General features: G+C 44.5%; 1 long non-coding RNA gene across 1 annotated transcript in view; it reads right to left on the bottom strand.

Annotated features, from left to right (window-relative positions):
* Positions 1-900: 900 nt before the first annotated feature.
* LOC140120475 (uncharacterized) overlaps positions 901-19,796 on the bottom strand; it is a 42,006-nt gene continuing 23,110 nt past the window's right edge. The window contains exons 2-3 of the long non-coding RNA XR_011853819.1: positions 2,447-2,566; positions 901-2,204 (exon numbers count right to left, since the gene is read on the bottom strand). This is a non-coding gene — a long non-coding RNA (uncharacterized lncRNA). The remainder of the gene's footprint in view (positions 2,205-2,446; positions 2,567-19,796) is intronic.

The raw sequence follows: 19,796 nt of genomic DNA, 5'->3' as shown, positions 1-19,796 counted from the left end.
CTTTAAAATAACGCTAAGCATGGCATGTGCTGGGCTATCTGGGAGGATTCCAAAGTCCTGTATGGTGAACTCAGCCCTGGGGCAACAGCCTGAGTGCCCACTGAGATGGTCACCCACACCATAGGTTGGCCACCACTGTTCTAGACTATATATTGATAAAAGACAGAATGATTCTTTCAGATTTTTTTGCATACCAATGACTTAATGAATACAGCTTCTAAATTTGCATAAAATGTAACTTTTTCTTAATGTTTTCTATTTAGCCATACCTCGGGCATGCACAAATTTTGCTATGTGTATGATGTGATTACTGGCCTTTTATCTCCTATGTGCAGACACTAATTGTCACAACACCTGGTGTTCTATTATAGAAACCTTTTCTGAAATCATTTCCAACATGTTGACAGCCCAGGAAGGTAGGTAGGATCATATTCCCAAAACTATGTGTTCAATATAATCCAAACTAAATTTTAAGCAATAGAAAAAACAAAAGTGTCTGCACTTTTTTCTATCACAGACTCCTATTATTACATCCGCCACTGGTTTTTCATAAAAGACCATACAGAATGAACGCTTGACAGGCAGAAACCAAAATTAGACATCCTTTGACACTTTTTTTTTTGTCGTTTCTATGTTTTCAGCAACTTCCATCCAATCCATCAGGCTAATAAGAATGGTAAACATGAGAAGGATTTACTGAATGACAGTTCATTTTCTGTATAGTTTTATGATTTAGTTCCATACCTGCAGGGCAAAACAAAGCAGAAAAATCTCAAGCAACGTCTGATGCCGATACAGCAAGAAGATTGATGTTGCCTACTTGTAAAAGGTTGCTTAAAATATACTAGCAACAGGTAATACAAAAATTCCTTTCTTTAATTCATTTCATATATTTGTGGACATTTATGTTGATTTGCTTCTAACCATATTATCAAAGAGATCTGTCACTGTAACCTAGTACATAAATTATGCACATTTAACATGGCTGTATTAACAAAGTGAAGTGTGCAGTCCCTAAATGAATTACTTGCATGTAAAGGACATCAGACGAATGAGATTAGGGATTTGAAGGCAAATTAAATTACATTTTAATAAAGTAATTATTTCTGCACAAGTATAAAACTATTATGAGACCATACGTGCGACCAGAGAGTTGAACGCAGTGAAGCTTACCTCTTATGACAGCCATTTGAGAGGTATTTTGTATTGTGCTGCAGCCCAAAGGTGCATTTCCAATTCTAATGTGCTTTTCATTAAAATAAAGTAATAACTTAAATTAAAACAGAGAACTGATTAAAATAAAGAGACAGAGAAAAATTTAAAATGTTTGAATAGAAATGTTTGGTGGCTCATCACAAAAAAAAAAGTAAAATAAAGTGGGAGAATTTCATTATAATGATAAAAATATAACAGGATAAAAATAATGCAAAAAAGTATGATTAAAAAAGTATGACTACTTAAAATACATTTTTTCATGACGTCCCCCATGACAGCCCACCTGGAGGATTACCCCCTGACCTCTGCAGGGACAGGAAAAAGAGAGGTTAAATGTTCCTCCCCCTGGATCCCTCTCCAGTGTTCTTTCTGTCCCTACACAGGTCAGGGGGAAGAGAGGGCCTCTCTCCTTTCTCATCTCCTTCGGGGGTGGGAGTGGAGGGGGACGCAATGGAGGCCTGGTACATGGTACTAAGATCCTCCCCCCCAGTGCCTTGATCAAATTCCTTCAAAGAAGAGGTTATGGCGCCTATGCTATGTTCCTTATGGGATCTTCGGCGGTACCATGTGTTCCGGCTCCCGATGGTGGAACGCACCATGCGTTCCACAGGCCGCGACTACAACTTCCGGTTTGGCACATCGCACCGGAAGTGAAGCCGGCCTTCAGCTATTAGTACTCAGGAGTCAGGAACGAGAATCGGCAAGTTTAAAAAGCCGGGTAGCGTGGTCTACCAAAACTGGCGCAGGTTATCTGTATTGCTATTTGTGTTGCACACCACAGGTCAGTGTTCACTCTGTCGCATCCTATCCTGCACCCGCTTCTGCTCATACCTCAGGCTCCTCCCTTGTCTACAGGTATTTTAGGTGAAGACAAGAATGGACTCTAGTCCCCTTCCTCAGACTTCTGTAAGTCTGATGACGGTTCAGGGGAGGCGGGGGGGGGCTATATTATATACATCCTCTTCTATATTGTAGCTTCATTCTCACTCCTAGGAAAAAAAGCAGAAAGAGAAGAAAGATGAAATGAAAGAGGAAAAGAAGGATGATAAATCCAAACTCAAGACACCTCAGTCCCGAAGATGTAACATGTGCATTAACAAACTCCCTGATTCTTATAAGAAACCCATGCGTAAGGACTGTGTAGACAATATCATGCGTGAAGAAAAAACATCTTTTATGGATGAACTAAGATCCATGTTCCAGGAATAGAAGAAAGGTAAATTCAGCTCACCACTCCCAGCTTGTCCTCCACCTGTCGTGAACGGACGATCCCGAGACTCCGGACTTCGCACCAAGGAAGGAAAAAACTTTAGTCCAGCACAGGTTCCGGTGGAGTTAAAAATTGATTTTCCTTTATTTAAACAAAGTAAAAAGCTGAATAGGGCATACACAACATGATATCCCAAGTTACATGTGAAAAGATCTACGCGTTTCTGCCTAGACGACCTTAGTCATGATCTATTGAACAAACATTAAAAATCCATTTAAAACTCAGTAAGCACCACTCTTTCCTGTGATGTCATATGGGCACGTGCTTTCTGCTGGCTTCATGTGAAACCCTTTGTATGCCATATCTAATCCATTATGCTCATCTGTTTTAGCACCCTATTCACACCACTACCTGGTGAGTTACCAATTAGGAGCAGATCCGGGTTGGAAATGAGACTGTAGGGGATAACCTTACATAAATACATTAGAGTCTTTACATTAGAGACAATAATCTAAATGTTGCGCGAGTCAATAAGGATCAATAACAGAGAATTAAGTCCTGTCTTAAGTTTAACCCAGCTGGATGTCTTGTATTCAACAAGAACATCCAGTAGGATTCTCTATTTAATAATTTCTTTCTTATATCTCCTCCCCTCACCGATCTTGTGACTTTTTCTATTTCCTGCCAAGAGAAACTATTGAGGTTACCTCCATGGACATTTTTAAAATGCTTTGACAGCGCTGATATATTAAAGTTATCCTTAGTGGCATCGGACATATGTCTGCATATCCTTTTTTTCAGTGGACCGGTAGTGCAACCTACATATTGTACTAGGCACTCTTTACAAGAGCCCAGATAAACAGCATTAGATGTATTGCAATTAATGTAGGTATTTATTTTATATTTGTTGAATATGAAATGGATTCTTGGTCTTTTTTTTACATATTTGCATGATTTGCATATCCTATATCCGCAGCCATAGCTGCCTTTGTATTTTAGTCATGTGTTGTTACCTTTTTTATCCTCTTTATTGGAGAATAAACTCAGGGACACTATAGAACCTAAAGAGGTGCCTCTCCTGGAAACAAATCTCACTCCCGTAGATACTACTTTTTGTAGGTCTGGGTCTAGCATTAAAATGGGTAGATTTTTTCTAATGATGCGTTTTATTTCATTGCATTGCTTACTAAACACTGTAACAAATGTTATGTGCGATTTGTTTTTATTACCGATACCAAAACCCTCAGATTTCTTTTTATCTTGTAATAAACTGTCTCTTGTCTTGTCATTAATTTTCCTTTGCGCTGCAGTTAGTACATGTTCCTTGTAGCCCCTTCTGGATAATCTGCCTTTGATTATTTGAATTTCATTATCTAAATCTTCTTTTCTAGAGCTATTTCTTTTGGCCCTCACCATCTCACCATATGGTATGTTGTTAATAACATGTTTAGGGTGGCTAGACGTGGCCAGGAGGATGGAATTACCTGCAACTTCTTTCCTATATGGAATTGAAATTATTTGGTTGGTTTCTCCCTGTAGTCTAACATCCAGGAACACCACTTCTCTACCCCCAAAATTATAGGTGAAACCAAGATTCATATCATTGGCATTATAATAAGACATCATGTTTACAAAGTCCTCCTCGGAGCCATCCCAAATCCATACTAAATCATCAATGAATCTCCCCATCCATTTTATGTGTTTCCTAAAGGGATTAGTGGGGGAGAAGACAAAGAGTTCTTCCCATTGCGTCATTTAAGTATTCGCAAGTGAGGGGGAAAATTTAGCACACATAGGGGCTCCCCTCACCTGCAAATAAAATTCGGCTTTAAAAACAAAGAAGTTGTGTGACAGAAGGAAACGTGTGACAGAAGGAAACGTGTGACAGACACCAGGTATTCTTTAAGTTCTGGGCTATACGTGCTGTATAAATGACGTTCCAAGAACTGGATACCTAGATCATGTGGTATTGAGGGGTATAATGCTATGACATCACTGGTGGCCAGGCTATAATTTGCATTCCACTCCACACTACGTATAGTTTGCAAAAGATGTTTTGTGTCCCTCAAATAACCAGGGGTGATACTAGCTAATGGTTGTAGAAATGCATCCAGTCACTCCCCAAGGAGCTCCCCCAAACTTCCTATACCCGCCACTATAGGGTGCATCGGAGGAGGAAAGATGTTCTTATGGACCTTGGGGAGTGAATGGAAAATGGGCATGATGGGGTGTTCCACAAACAGGTACTCCTTCATTCTTTCATTAAAGACCCCCAAAACAAAACCCTCTTGCAGAAGTGTGTTTAGTTTGTGTTTAACTGTGGGTGTGGGGTCACTGTTTAATTTTCTATATGTAGTTTCGTCATTTAAAATCTCTTCATTGAGTTTTTTATATAGGCTGGCATCCATAATGACCACTGTGCCCCCTTTGTCTGCCGGGGCGAACTACAATGTTTTTATTGTTTTAATATCCTTCAAAGCTATTCTTTCCTTGTGTGTTAAATTGTCAGGGCCATTATGACTGTCTGTTCGTAATTTTAATTTTGTGAGGTCCCTTTCCTCCTCCCTTTCCTCCATGGATCCATGTTCCAGTCGAAGTTAAAAGCATAGTTGCATCCCTCTTTCCAGAAGGGCCTTCTCCTAAGAGATTCAAAGCCCCTGAACCCATTCAAGAGGTGGACTCAGATCATGATGATGCTTCTTGTTCCTACCAAGGGGGTGAAGAGGAGCAAATCCTCAAAGTTCAGGAGATGAAGTCAGAATCTAGATTTCTCTTCTCTCTAGACAACTTAGATACATTACTAAACGGGGTCAGAGAGACTCTGCATATTGAAGATCCGGTGGAAACAAAATCGGTGCAGCTCTTTCCCTGTCTAAAAGCAAAGAAGAAAAGAGTTTTTCCAGTCAATAATGTGCTGGAGGACCTTATTCGACAAGAATGGGAAGAGCCGGAAAAGAGGCTCTCGGTAGCCAAAGAATTCAGGAATAGGCTGATATTTGATGAAGAAAAATCGAAGTTATTGAATTCAATCCCGAAAGTAGACATACAAGTCACAAAAGTAGTCAAGAAAACCGACCTCCCTTTCAAAGCCGCAACTCAACTAAGGGATCCTATGGACCAAAAATCGGACAACATTCTAAAGAAGACATGGGAGTCAGCGATGTTGAACCTGAAAGCCAATGTCGCAACTACTTCAGTCGCCAGGACTATGACATGTTGGATAAATGGTCTAAAAAATCAGATCATTGGTAGGGCCTCAAAGGAGAATCTTCTAGAGAGTCTTCGTCTTCTAAAATCAGCCACCACTTTCATCGCAGATGCCTCAGTGAATGAGTCAGATTTTCAGCTAAGGAAGGAGCCCTTTCCAACATAGCCCGTAGGGCCCTCTGGCTAAAACAGTGGTCAGGGGACTTCAGATCAAAATCAAACCTACGTGTCATTCCCTTCACAGGTGAATTAATTTTTGGTCTGGAGTTGGACACAATTTTAGAAAAAGAGGCTGACAAAAAGAAGGGGTTTCCAGAACCAAAGATTTAGAGGAAACCTTCCTTTCGTGATTCCAGGGAAAAATACCCATCCTACCGTGGTAAAGGAAAACAAGGCCAGTGGAGTTATCCCAAAGGGGGTAGAGGTAGAGGATACAGTCCCTCCCAGAGTAGCCAGCCCAATCCTGTGAAGAAGCAATGAAGCAGGGTGGGGGGAAGAATGCATGGATTCTAGGAGCAGTGCAGGAGGGTTACAGGATCGAACTACACTCACTGCCTCCTAAAACATTTGTGTCAACAAAAGTCTCTTCTTCACATCTTCATCATCTTATGTGGGAAGAAGTACAGTCCCTACTAACCAAGAATGTGATATCTCCCCCTATTTCCAACAGGTCCAACAGGATGCTCATAAATCTAAAGAACCTGAACAGACGCATCAAATACAAAAAGTTCAAGATGGAATCTCTAAAGTCTATGACACCACTAATTCCAAAAAACGCAGCCCTTTGCACTATAGACCTCAAAGATGCGTATAACAACTTCCCAATCCACTCCATATCTCAAAAATACCTGAGATTCACTGTATTATCTTCAGAAAATCGGCTGATGCAATTCAGAGCTCTACAGTTGGGGATCTCCTCAGCGCCCAGGCTGTTTACCAAAATAATGGCAGATGTAGTAGCTACTCTAAGGCTAAAAGACATTCTATTAATCCCTTACTTGGACGACCTCCTTCTAGTGTCCACCTCAAAGGAAAATCTGATCTTCCAGAAAACACAACCATAACAACCATAGAACATCTGGGCTAGATCATAAATTACAAAAAGTCAAACCTCCAACCCAGCACCAGACAAAAGCTCCTGGGTATTCTTCTGGACTCAATATAGTGCATCAATATTCAATCCTCCAAGAAGAGAAAGCTCTAAACCTCATAACCCAGGTAACGTCTTACTAAAGGAGACAGTACTGTTCAGTCAGAGAAGCCATGAAACTCCTAGAACTTCTCACAGCCTGTATAGCATGTGTTCATTGGTCCCAGAATCACACAGGAGACCTTCAGAACTGGATCCTTATATCCTGGGACATAAATCTAAAACAACTGGAGAGGAAAATTAGGATCCCCCTCTACCTAAAGAATTTCCTGAACTGGTGGAACATAGCGGAGAATGAACACAGAGACTTAAAAGGGAACAACTGGCCAATAACAACTATCCTGACGGATGCAAGCAAGACAGGTTGGGGAGCAAAACTGCCAGGGAAACTGGTTTAAGGCCAATGGTCCCAAGCAGAAAAATAAAGATCCTTGAAATACAAGGAATTAAAGGCAGTTTGGGAAACCCTAAAGACACGCTCAGAACAACTCAGTGGAAAAAACCTAAAGATACCACCGCTGGAGATGTAACTAGCCGACACCCGGAACCGGAGCCTAGCGGCACCTGGTATTCACCAGAGCCCGCCGCAAAGCGGGTTGGACTTGCTGCGGCAGGATACCACTAGGTCGTTCCCAGGTGTGACTAGCCCACGGTGGCAGCCGAGGTCGAGGTGCCTTAGCGGATGACAATCTCGTAGACAGGTCCAGGCACAGGGTCAGGGCAGGCAGCAGAGATGCAACGTCAGGTCCAAGTCCGGGGTCAGCAACAGGAGGTCCAGGCAGGTGGGAACGGGAACACAGGCACACGGAACACAGCAACACGGAGGAACTCAGGTAACACGGCAACACAGAACTCAGGAGCGGGAACACACGGGAACACAGGAATACGCAGGAATACACAGGAACGCAGGAATACTCGCTTGGAAGCTTTCTCTAAGGCTATGAGGCACAAAGAACCGGCAGGGGACACAGGAAGAGGCAGGATTCTTAAAGGTGAGGTTCAGCCAGTACACCAATTAGCGGTGCGCTGGCCCTTTAAATCTTCGGCAGGAGCCGCGTGCGCGCCCTAGGAGGCGGGGACGTGTGCGCAAGGCAGTCCGGGGAAGAGCAGGAGCCGGGGGAGGTGAGTGAAGAGACCGGCCTGCAGCAGGGGCAAACGGGGGAGCACGGATACGCCCGCGATCCGAGACAGGGATCGCGGGAGCACCCGTGACAGTACCTCCCCCCTTCAGCCTCACTCTCTTCTTGGGCCTGAGAAAACGTTGGAGCAGGCTCTTGTCCAAGATGTTATCCTCTGGCTCCCAAGATCTCTCCTCAGGACCAAATCCCTTCCAGTCTACCAGAAACAACCGCCTACCTCTCACTGTCTTAGTATCCAGGATCTCCTTCACCTCGAAGATATCAGTAGAGTCCGCTTGTGGGGCCGGAGGGAGAGGAACTTGTCGGGTGAAGCGGTTTAAGATGACTGGCTTGAGGAGGGAAACGTGGAAGGAGTTGGGTATGCGCATGCTAGGAGGCAGCCGCAATTTGTAGGCCACCGGGTTGATGCGACTGAGGATTTCAAATGGACCCAAGAACCGGGGTCCCAATTTGTAGCCAGGGATCTTCAGTCGGATGTACCTTGAGGATAACCAGACCCTGTCACCAGGAGCTAAGACAGGAAAAGGCCGACGTTTCTTGTCCGCTTGATGCTTGGTCTTGGCAGAGGTTTGGAGCAATGAGGTACGGACTTGTTCCCAGATGGCTTTTAGATCCTGTACCAAGTCCTCCACAGCAGGAACATCTGCAGACACAGGTAACGGAAGAGGAGGCCGTGGGTGCAGTCCGTAATTAATAAAGAAGGGAACAGAACCAGCAGAAGTGGAGTCCAGGGAATTGTAGGAAAACTCTGCCCATGGTAAAAGAGAAGCCCAGTCATCCTGACGAGCGGACACAAAGTGGCGGAGATAGCACCCCAAAGTCTGATTCCCCTCTCTACTTGGCCGTTGGACTGAGGATGATAGGCAGAGGAAGAGTCCAATTTCACTTGCAGCTGATTGCACAGAGATCTCCAGAACTTGGACACGAACTGAACACCTCGATCAGAAACGATGTGCTGGGGAAGGCCATGAAGCCGGAAGATGTGCTGGAAGAAGAGACTGGCAAGACGTGGGGCTGAAGGCAAACCTGGTAGAGGGACAAAATGGGACATCTTAGAGAAGCGGTCTGTTACCACCCAGATAACGGTATTGCCAGATGATGGCGGCAGATCAGTAATGAAGTCCATAGCCACGTGAGACCACGGGCAGGTAGGCACGGGTAACGGCAACAGAAGACCGGCTGGTTTTCGTCGTGAGGGCTTATTGCGAGCACAAGAGGCACAAGACTGCAAAAAATCCCGAACGTCCTAGACCAAATCAGGCCACCAATAGAAACGGGAAATCAGGGCCACAGAGCGCTACACCCCAGGGTGCCCAGCCACTCGAGAAGAATGTCCCCAGGTCAGGATCCTCTTTCGAAGTCCAGGTCGTACATAAGTCTTGCCGAAGGTCCACCGGCGCTGCCAGCACAAGCCTCTCTGGAGGAATGATGTGTCTCGGAGCATAGTCCTCCCCCATAACATCAGAAGCACGTGACAGGGCGTCAGCCTTGATGTTTTTCTCGGCTGGGCGAAAATGGATCTGGAAGTCAAAACGGGAAAAGAATAGGGACCACCGGGCTTGACGTGGGTTCAACCGTTGAGCTGTCTGCAGGTACTGGAGGTTCTTGTGGTCCGTGAAAATACTGACTGGAAATCGAGCTCCCTCCAGCAGATGACGCCATTCCTCCAAGGCAAGCTTGATAGCCAGAAGCTCACGATCCCCTATAGAATAATTCCTCTCTGCAGAGGAAAATGTTTTGGAGAAGAAGCCACAGGAGAGAGTTCGACCCCTAGGCCCCTTCTGGGTAAGAACCACTCCAGCTCCTACGGAAGAGGCATCGACTTCCAGAAAGAATGGCTTCTCGTTATCCGGTCTGGTAAGAACAGATGCAGAGGAAAACGCAGTCTTTAATCTCGTGAAGGCCTCCTCAGCCGCAGGGGGCCAGAGACGAGAATTGACACCTTTCTTTGTTAGCGCCACCAGTGGAGCTACCAGGGATGAAAAATGTGGAATGAATTGCCTATAATAATTGGCAAAGCCCAGGAATCTTTGGATAGCATGCAGTCCCACTGGGCGTGGCCACTGAAGAACTGCAGATAGTTTAGTGGGATCCATCTGCAGGCCTCTGTCGGAAATAATGTAGCCAAGGAATGGAAGGCTCCTTTGATGAAAGTGGCATTTTTCCAGTTTGGCATAGAGATGGTTAGTCCTGAGGCGACTGAGCACTTGCCGTACATGGGACTGATGGGACTCGAGATCAGCAGAAAACACGAGGATGTCATCCAGGTAAACCACAACACAGCTGTACAATAAGTCCCTGAAGATATCATTAACAAATTCCTGGAAAACGGCTGGTGCATTGCAAAGTCCAAAGGGCATAACTAAATATTCAAAATGCCCATCATGGGTGGTAAAGGCAGTCTTCTACTCGTCACCCTTCCTCATGCGAATAAGATTGTAGGCACCACGAAGATCCAACTTGGTAAAGACTCTCGCGCCCCGTAGATGATCAAACAACTCCGTGATCAGCGGCAAGGGGTAGCGATTCTTAACGGTGACTTTGTTAAGACCGCGATAGTCTATACAGGGACGAAGAGAGCCATCTTTCTTGGTGACAAAAAAGAAACCTGCGCCAGCTGGAGAGGAGGATTTACGTATGAAACCTCTTTGCAGATTTTCCTTAATATATTCAGACATGGTGGCTGTTTCAGGTACCGAGAGTGGGTACACCCGACCCCGTGGAGGAGAAGAGCCGGGCAGCAAGTCGATGGGGCAATCATAGGGACGATGTGGAGGAAGAGTCTCTGCCTGTTTTTTGAAGAACACATCTGCGAAATCCAAGTATGGAGCGGGGAGCCCCTCCAAGGGCTTGGGAGACAAGGTGGAAGTCCAGACAGGGAGCGGACGAGGGACATCCATACAATGAGAAGAACAAGCCGGGCCCCAACGGAGAATCTCCCCAGAGGACCAGTCCAGCACAGGGGCATGTTGCTGCAACCAGGGGAGACCCAACAGGAGGGTGGAAGTGCTTTGGGGTAGTACAAAAAAAGAAAGTCTTTCTTTATGCAAGGCTCCAACTTGCAGAAGCAGGGGTTCTGTGGGAAACCGGATGGGCACGGAAAGAATCGGGCCACTGACTGAGGCAATGGACAATGGTTTCTCAAGACGAACCACTGGGAAGTGATGCCGGGAGACCAGGGCTGCGTCCATAAAGTTCGCTGTAGAGCCTGAATCCAGGAAAGCAGAAACTTGAATCTGGGTGCCGGTGTCTACGCTGAGGAGCACAGGAATAATCAGACGTGGAGAAGCTTGGCACACACCTAGGGACGCTTCTCCCAAGAGCCCTAGGTGCTGGCGTTTCCCGGACGTTGGGGACGAACAGGACAAGTCCTGATGAAGTGCCCTGGACTGGTACAATACAGACAAAGGTTCTCCTGTCGTCTTCTGGAACGCTCTTGTAGAGAGAGCCAGATTCTGTCCACCTGCATGGGTTCCTCAGCAGACGATACAGGCGGAGGCTGGATCGGTCTTTGGAAGGCAGGTGCGAGGCGAGGAAAACGTCTTACCTGAGCTTGAGGATGCTCAGAGCGAAGTTCCTCGGCGCGTTCCTTAAACCGGACATCTATCCGAGTGGCCAGTGTGATGAGACCACCCAGAGTTGACGGTTGATCCCGAGCCGCCAGCGCATCTTTGACCTGCGGCGAGAGTCCTTTCTTAAAGGTGGCGATGAGAGCTGCATCGTTCCAGGCAAGGCCTGGGTGCGGAACTGAACAGCATACTCTGCCACATACGAGTTGCCTTGGCGCAGGTTCAACAACGCAGTCTCGGCAGAAGAAGCCCGTGCTGGTTCCTCAAAAACGGCCCGGAACTCCGCCAGAAAAGCCGCAAGATTAGCCGTGACCGGGTCGCCTCTGTCCCAAAGAGGAGTGGCCCAGGCCAGGGCCTTCCCAGAGAGAAGACTGACGAAAAATGCCACCTTGGAACGCTCCGTGACAAATTGCGAAGGCATAAGTTCTATTTGTAAGGAGCATTGAGTAATAAAACCCCTGCACTGTTTGGGGTCTCCGTCAAATTTGCTGGGCATAGACAGCCGTAGTCGTGGTTCAGCAGCAGGAAGGCAGACCGGGGTTGCAGGAGCCACGGGAGCAGACGGGAACCTGTTGCTGTTGCTGGGCGGCTAGCAGCTGTTGCAGCATGGTGGTGACCTGATCCAGCTGTTTGCGTTGAGCGGCAATCTCTCAGGATTGCTGAACCACTATGGCGGCAAAGTTTGGTCGAGTGGGAAGCGGAACCTCAGCGGGATCCATGGCCGGATCTTACTGTTGGGATCAGTGGATCCTCTGGACCACCGCGGGAGATGTAACTAGCCAACACCTGGAACTGGAGCCTAGCGGCACCTGGTATTCACCAGAGCCCGCCGCAAAGCGGGTTGGACTTGCTGCGGCAGGATACCACTAGGTCGTTCCCAGGTGTGACTAGCCCACGGTGGCAGCCGAGGTCGAGGTACCTTAGCGGATGACAATCTCGTAGACAGGTCCAGGCACAGGGTCAGGGCAGGCGGCAGAGATGCAACGTCAGGTCCAAGTCCGGGGTCAGCAACAGGAGGTCCAGGCAGGTGGGAACGGGAACACAGGCACACGGAACACAGCAACGCGGAGGAACTCAGGTAACACGGCAACACAGAACACAGGAGCGGGAACACACGGGAACACAGGAATACGCAGGAATACACAGGAACGCAGGAATACTCGCTTGGAAGCTTTCTCTAAGGCTATGAGGCACAAAGATCCGGCAGGGGACACAGGAAGAGGCAGGATTCTTAAAGGTGAGGTTCAGCCAGTGCACCAATTAGGAGGCGGGGACGCGCGCGCAAGGCAGTCCGGGGAAGAGCAGGAGCCAGGGGAGGTGAGTGAAGAGATCGGCCTGCAGCGGGGGCAAACGGGGGAGCACGGATGCGCCCGCGATCCGAGACAGGGATCGCGGGAGCACCCGTGACAGATACTATCAGACAACACGACCATGGTGGCCTATATCAGACACACAATCTCTGACTCTTCTCAATCTGTCAAGAAAGATCTTCTTATGGGCAGAAGAAAATGTTCTCTCCCTGACAGCGATCCACCTAAAAGAACCAGAGAACAGGGAAGCAGACTTCCTAAGCAGACACACTCTGGATCCTCAGGAGTAATGTTTGAATGAGGAAGTATTCACTCTATTAAACTTAAAATGGGGAACCCCTCTAACAGACTTGTTCGCCACCAGAGAGAACAGGAAAGTAGACCACTACTTTTCTCTTCAAGAGAACAGTCCAGACTACCTTCTAGACGCCTTCAGTCACAGTTGGCAGGTTAAACTGCCCTATGCCTTCCCTCCCTTTCCGTTAATATCAAGGACAGCACAGAACATCAGTCAAGAAAATCTCAGGATCATCCTAATAGTGCCCCTCTGGCCAAAGAAGAGCTGGTTTCCAGCATTAAAAAACATGTCTACCTCAGAGGAAGGATCTCCTGTATCAAGGGGCAGCCCGGAAACATTTCAGCTTTCGGCATGGATCCTGAGAAACAGATGTTAAGAGCCAAGGGTTTGTCGGATAAGGTCATCGCTACACTACAGGCAAGTAGGAAACCGGTGGCCGCAGCAGTCTACTTAAAAATCTGGAAAAGATTTTCTTCCTTTTGCCATCCTGAAATCCCAAATTTATCTTCTCTTAAAATACAGCAGATCCTGGAATTCCTGCAAGCAGGTCTATCCTAAGGCCTAAAGAGCAGCACGTGAAAAGTCCAGGTTTCATCCCTCAATGTCTTCTTTGACATCTCTTTGGCTGAACATAGGTGAGTAAAACGGTTCTTAAAAGCATATAAGTATATACGGTACAAAAATAGTCATAAAAGCATAGATACATATACAATATTTCACAAAGTACCATTACAGCCTAATTACAGTTAGTAATTTTTAATAAAATGAGAACCCTTCCCAAACAACACGAACAAAACCAGAAAGTAAAAAGAGAAAAAGGGGGGGGCTCTCTCTCTCTCCCCATATCCATGTCTCACCTACACTAATTCAGCTGGGTACCCCAACACCCTCTTCTCCTCTGTTGAGAGAAAAGAGTCCAGCCATTTAGACCATAACTTGAAGAGGGTTCATTTAGATTTTAAACCCCTTCCATGACCCTCAGCCAAAATTGTCTTATTGGTTATGCGCTTCCAAAGTGCGGTTGAGGGCGGGTCTACTGAGGACCATTTTTTTATGATACAGAATCTAGCAAGAAACAGCAACTTTTTGCTACGGACTTCCCCCTATCAGGACCTTCAACTATTTGCCAGATGCCCAACACACAAACTTTCCAGTAGCTTTCAATAGACAGGCAGAACCAGAGGGTATGCACATCATCAGCTTTTTCTTTGCCACATCTTTTACAACAAACCGTTTCTCCAGAGAATTTTTAAATTTTTTTTGGTGTATAGTATGTTCTTTGTAGAATGGACTGTTGGGCCAGTCGATGAGCCAGGATTTTAAGTATATTACGGATGTCTCTACACGTTTTTAACCACGCCTGGTCCTCTAGAATCCCCACTTCCTCCACCCATTTTTCCGCCACTCTATTAGAGTACCTGTGATGTTTTTGTAATACCAACATGTTATAAAGTTTTTTTTTATTAATTTTTTTTATTGATTGAGGCCCACATTATATTTATCGCAGGGGGCAAACTATCCCAGTCCATCACTGCCTTATTAGAAGTGGACCACCAGTGAGCCAATTGTAAATAGGCGAAATAGCAGACCTGGGTGATCCCAAATTCTTCTTGAATTTGCAGAAAAGGGCCTCATCCTACCACTCCTAATAATTTGGTGGAAATATATGACCCCTTTTGCGATCCAAGGTGAGGTCAGAACCTCGGGAACCCCCAGGTTCAGGTTCCTCCAGATAGGGGTAAATGGGAGTAGATCTACCAATGTCCATAGGAATTTTATCTCTCTCCACACTTGAGACATAAGGGAAAGGGTTGGAAGAGTTTTCTTTTTATTTTGCCCGTCCCATATACCAGTCTCCAATATTTCTAGTATATTCAACTTCGTTGTGCCCTCATCAGTCCGTAATAACCTGGAATGTGAATCCGCCAAAGGCAAGGAGTCCCATGTCAGAACAGTTTTTAGTTGTGCAATTAAAAAATAAATTTTCATATCTGGGAGTCCATAACCTCCCTTTTCTTTTGGGAGCATCAGGACCTCCAGCTTAATACGAGGTTGTCTTCCCCTCCATACCAATTCCCTAAAAAGACCTTCAATTATCTTAAAAGTCTTCTGAGGGATCCAGATAGGGGATGCAGAGAGTATTTTTGGAAGTAGCTGCATTTTAATCAAAGCAATTCTACCCAACAAGTTAAGAGGTAGTTTTTTCCAGATTTTAATTTTCTTTCTGACGTGTCCTAATAACGGTGTGATATTAAGCTCGATAAATCTTAGTATATCGACTGAGATTTTTATCCCCAGGTAGTCTATAGAGCCGTCCGGTGCCAAAATTTCTATATCCCTAGGCATGAAACCACCTAAAGGGTCTACTGGGAGACAGGCAGATTTCTGCCAGTTTATTATTAGTCCAGATCGCTTCCAAAACTCGGAAAAGACTGTAAAGACTCTTGAGATGGTTTCATGCGAACCGCAAAAAAGCAAGATGTCGTCTGCGTATAAATAATATTTTTTCATGAGTCTCACCATACCTAAAACCCAAAATATCTTGTGACTGACGAATCCTACCAGCCAGTGGCTCTAAGGCAATAGCAAACAATAGTGGCAATAATGGACAGCCCTGTCTAGAGCCTCTGCTCAATTTCAACTCCCTTGAGATCTCCCCATTAACTAGAATCCTTGCTGAGTCGTCATTCCCCCGGGTTAGATGGTACCGACTGAAGATTCAAAAACAGCCTCCTGAGATTGTCCATTGTGGAGCAACCGGGCATAAATCCCCTTTGATCCACATGGACCACACTCCTAATACATTTTTTAAGTCGCTCAGCCAAAATTTTGTCGAGAAGCTTATTATCAGTGTTAATCAGGGAAATTGGGCGGTAGGATTCAAGTTTAGTACTGTCCTTCCCAGCTTTAGGTATCAAGGTTATTAAGGCTTCCCTCATAGAGGGAGGAAGGGACACCTTATCCAGAGAGTGATTCCATACCTCTAAGAGGTGATTAATAAGTACATCCTTATAAACAACATATAATTCAAACGGGATCCCGTCCAACCCCGGGGAACTCCACCTAGCTGTCCAGGCCAAAACCTCCTCTAGCTCCTCATAACAAATTGGGGAATCAAGCAATGTTCTTTTTTCTATCCTCTTTGATCAAGTTAGCTAACATTTTCCCTGGTATATTTGCTTCGATGTACCCACGCCTGGCTTCTATAGTAATTTTCCTATTTGCCTGATATTGGACTAAGTCAACTAGAAGGTTTTGTGCCTCTTCCCAGTTCAGTCTATTCTGATCCGATGGGTCAGTCAGGTATTTTTCTTCTAACATGTGAATTTTAATTTCAAGTTCCCTTATATTATTACTCATATCCTTTTTGTATGTCCCGTTTCTGGGTGTAGCAAGAAAGGATTGTTTAAGTAACTTGGAAAGGCTGCCAATGTCAGGCCGTACCAAGGTATCCTTGAGATTTTGTGTCCGTTTGTGGAAGAAAAGAAAAGGGTTGTCAAATTCCTCTATGTTAGGATATGCTTTTTTAAGTAAGGGTCAATGTTTGTTAATAATCCTTGAGAGTAGAGGAGAATGAGGCATGATAATGGTAAGCGTTTGGTCATCTTTACGGGTCTGTCTTTCATTAGTTGAGATTTGTGTTTCCATGTCTTGTAAGAAATTTGGGGGATAACCCTTTGGTAGGGATTTCTTGGTCATTTCTTGTAATCTGTCTTTTTTTCCCGCATTGCTCACAATTCTAATGACTCTACTCAATTGTGATATAGCACTTGATTCTTGGTTTGTGGAGGGTGAGAGCTTTGGTAATGCAACAACGTGTTGTGATCAGTGGGTTTCGTGTATAGGTTGACTGTAATGAAAGATCTTGCATTACTAATGTGTCAAGGAAATTCATCTGGTAGGGATTGGAATATATAGTGCATTGTAGTTCACTTGTGATGGAATTCAAGTATTGATGGAAGTGTTGCAGGGAGTCCAATGGGCCCACCCACATGCAAAAGATAGCATCAATATAACTACACCACAATATTGTGTGCTTTTTAACCCCTTAACACTCTGCGCCGAAGCTCTATGGCGCAGAGGTACAGGGAATGTATGAAGAGGGCTCACGGGCTGAGTCCTCTTCATACAGAGGTGGGGGTTGTGGCATATTGCAGCAAACCCCCACCGCTAATTAACCCTTTCAATGCCGCCGGCAAAGTCGCCGGCGGCAGTTAAAAGACGGTGGCGCGCCGCCATCTTTATCACGATCGCCACGCCCCCGAACGTCATCGGGGGGGGGGGGCGGCGATCGGTTGCCATGATAGCCTCGGGTCTTCGTTTGACCCGAGGCTTAATGACCATAATTAATGCCATATATTGCAATACAGAAGTATTGCAGTATATGGTAGGAACGATCTGACCATCTAGGGTTAATGTACCCTAGATGGTCTAAGAATTAGTGAAAAAAAAAAAGAAAAAAAAAGTTTAAAAAATAAAATTTTTTTATAAAATATAAAAAAATTCAAATCACCCCCCTTTCCCTAGAACTGATATAAAACATAATAAACAGTAAAAATCACAGACACATTAGGTATCGCCGCGTCCCAAAATGCCCGATCTATCAAAATATAAAAGCAGTTACGGCCGGCGGTGACCTCCGAGACGGGAAATGGCGCCCAAATGTCCGAAATGCGACTTTTACACCTTTTTACATCACATAAAAAATGGAATAAAAAATGATCAAAATTTCGCACAGACCTCAAAATGGTAGAAATGCAAATGTCGGCTCATTTTGCAAAAATGACACCTCCCACAGCTCTGTGCGCCAAAGTATGAAAAAGTTATTAGCTTCAGAAAATGGCAAAACATTTTTTTTCTTTTTTGTACACATTCATTTAATTTTTGAAAATGTATTAAAACACAATAAAACCTGTATAAATTTGGTATCACCGCGATCGCACCGAACTAAGGAATAAAGTAGGCATGTTATTTGGAGTGAAGAGTGAAAGTCGTAAAAACTGAGCCCACAAGAACGTGACGTGAAAAAGTTATGGATTTTTGAAGGTGGAGAGCGAGAAATGAGCGAAAAAACCCTGCGTCCTTAAGGGGTTAAAGATTGTAAATATGTTCCTCTTCAAAACAAGACATATAGGCATTTGCGATTGGGGGGGGACATTGGACAACATTGCTGTACCCCGAGTCTGTAGATAAAACTGATCCCCAAACAAAAAAAAAAAGTTGTTATGTAGAATGATATGTAGAAATTTAAGAATGACTGCCCTTTCATTGTCATTGATGGAATTTTGTAAGAAAAGTATGTCCACTGCTCTGATACCTTTTTGATGGATAATGGTGTAGAGCAGTGATGGGCAACCTTTTGAGCTTGGTGTGTCAAAATTCGCCAAAAAACAGAGCATCGGGTGCTGTGTCACCTTTAGAAAAAACCCTAATTTTGTAATAACATGTCCAGCAGCGGCCTCCCCTTATTAATAACATGTCCAGCAGCGGCCTCCCCTTATTAACCCCTTAAGGACGCAGCCTGTTTGCACGTTAAGGCTCTGTACTTTTTTTAAAAATTTGACCAGTGTCTCTTCCTGTGGTAATAACTTTTCAACGCTTTAAGATATCTCTGTGATTTTGAGATTGTTTTCTCGTGAGACATTGTAGTTTATGTTAGTAGTGTCATTTCGGTGATCCGTTCCTTTTTTGGGGGGTAAAAATTCAAAAATTTAGGAAAAATTTGAAAAAAATTACTATTTTCAAAGTTTCAAATGTTATACTTTTTAGACAAAAAGTGATACCACAAATTTTTTGGGATAGAAACCTTTTGCCATTGGTCTTCTTTTTATATCCATTATTTGTTTTACGTTTCCATTTTTTTATGGATGTGAGAAGGTTTGAAGTTTTAGTAGCAACTTCTCAGATTTTCTTGAAAGTTGAAAAATGCGAACTTTTTGGTGATCAATTCAGTTTGGAAGCGCTCTATAAAGGCTTATGTACTATATACCCCCACAAGTAACACCATTTTATGAACCTAACATCTCAACCTATTCAAATCAGCATTTAAGAAGTCTGTTAACGCTTTAATTATTTTTCCGGAAGCATATGAAAATGGATTGGAAATTTTGAAATTTCAATTTTTGATATCTTTCTAATTTAGCCCTAAAATGGATACATTCAGAAGGAATTTTAGGTAAATATATATCCCTAATTTCTTGCCCTGCTTCTTCCGAGTACGGAAATGCCAGACATGTGGATGTCAGCTGCTGTTTCCCCGCACAGCGATGTCCAGAACAGAGTTAGCGATATTGGGAATTTGGAAGGAAATATTTTGTGGTGCCACATTGTAATTGAAGAGCCCCTGAAGTAAAAGTACAATAGAAAACCCCCCAAAATGTCACCATTTCGGAAACTAGACCCCTCAAAGAATTTATTGGTGGTTGTGGTGAGAATTTTAACCCCCAACACGCTGGTCAAAATTGAATGCAAAGTAAATGGTGCAGAGTAAAAATTGAGTTTTTATCTCAAAAATGTCATTTTAGTGCCTCATGTACTGTGCCCAACCCATGCCACTTTAGACAAACACCCCAAAAATCATTCTGCAGGTTGTCCCGAGTACGGCAATACCACACATGTGCCAATAATTTACAGACTGGGCACACAGCAGGGATGAGAACGTAAGGAGTGAAATTTTGATTTTCCAGCTCCATTTTGAC

Source organism: Engystomops pustulosus, chromosome 3 (assembly GCF_040894005.1).
Source record: "Engystomops pustulosus chromosome 3, aEngPut4.maternal, whole genome shotgun sequence".
In the NCBI taxonomy this organism is placed as follows: Eukaryota; Metazoa; Chordata; class Amphibia; order Anura; family Leptodactylidae; genus Engystomops; species Engystomops pustulosus.
Note: the sequence above shows the minus strand (reverse complement) of the source record. Positions and strands in the feature narration are given on the sequence as shown.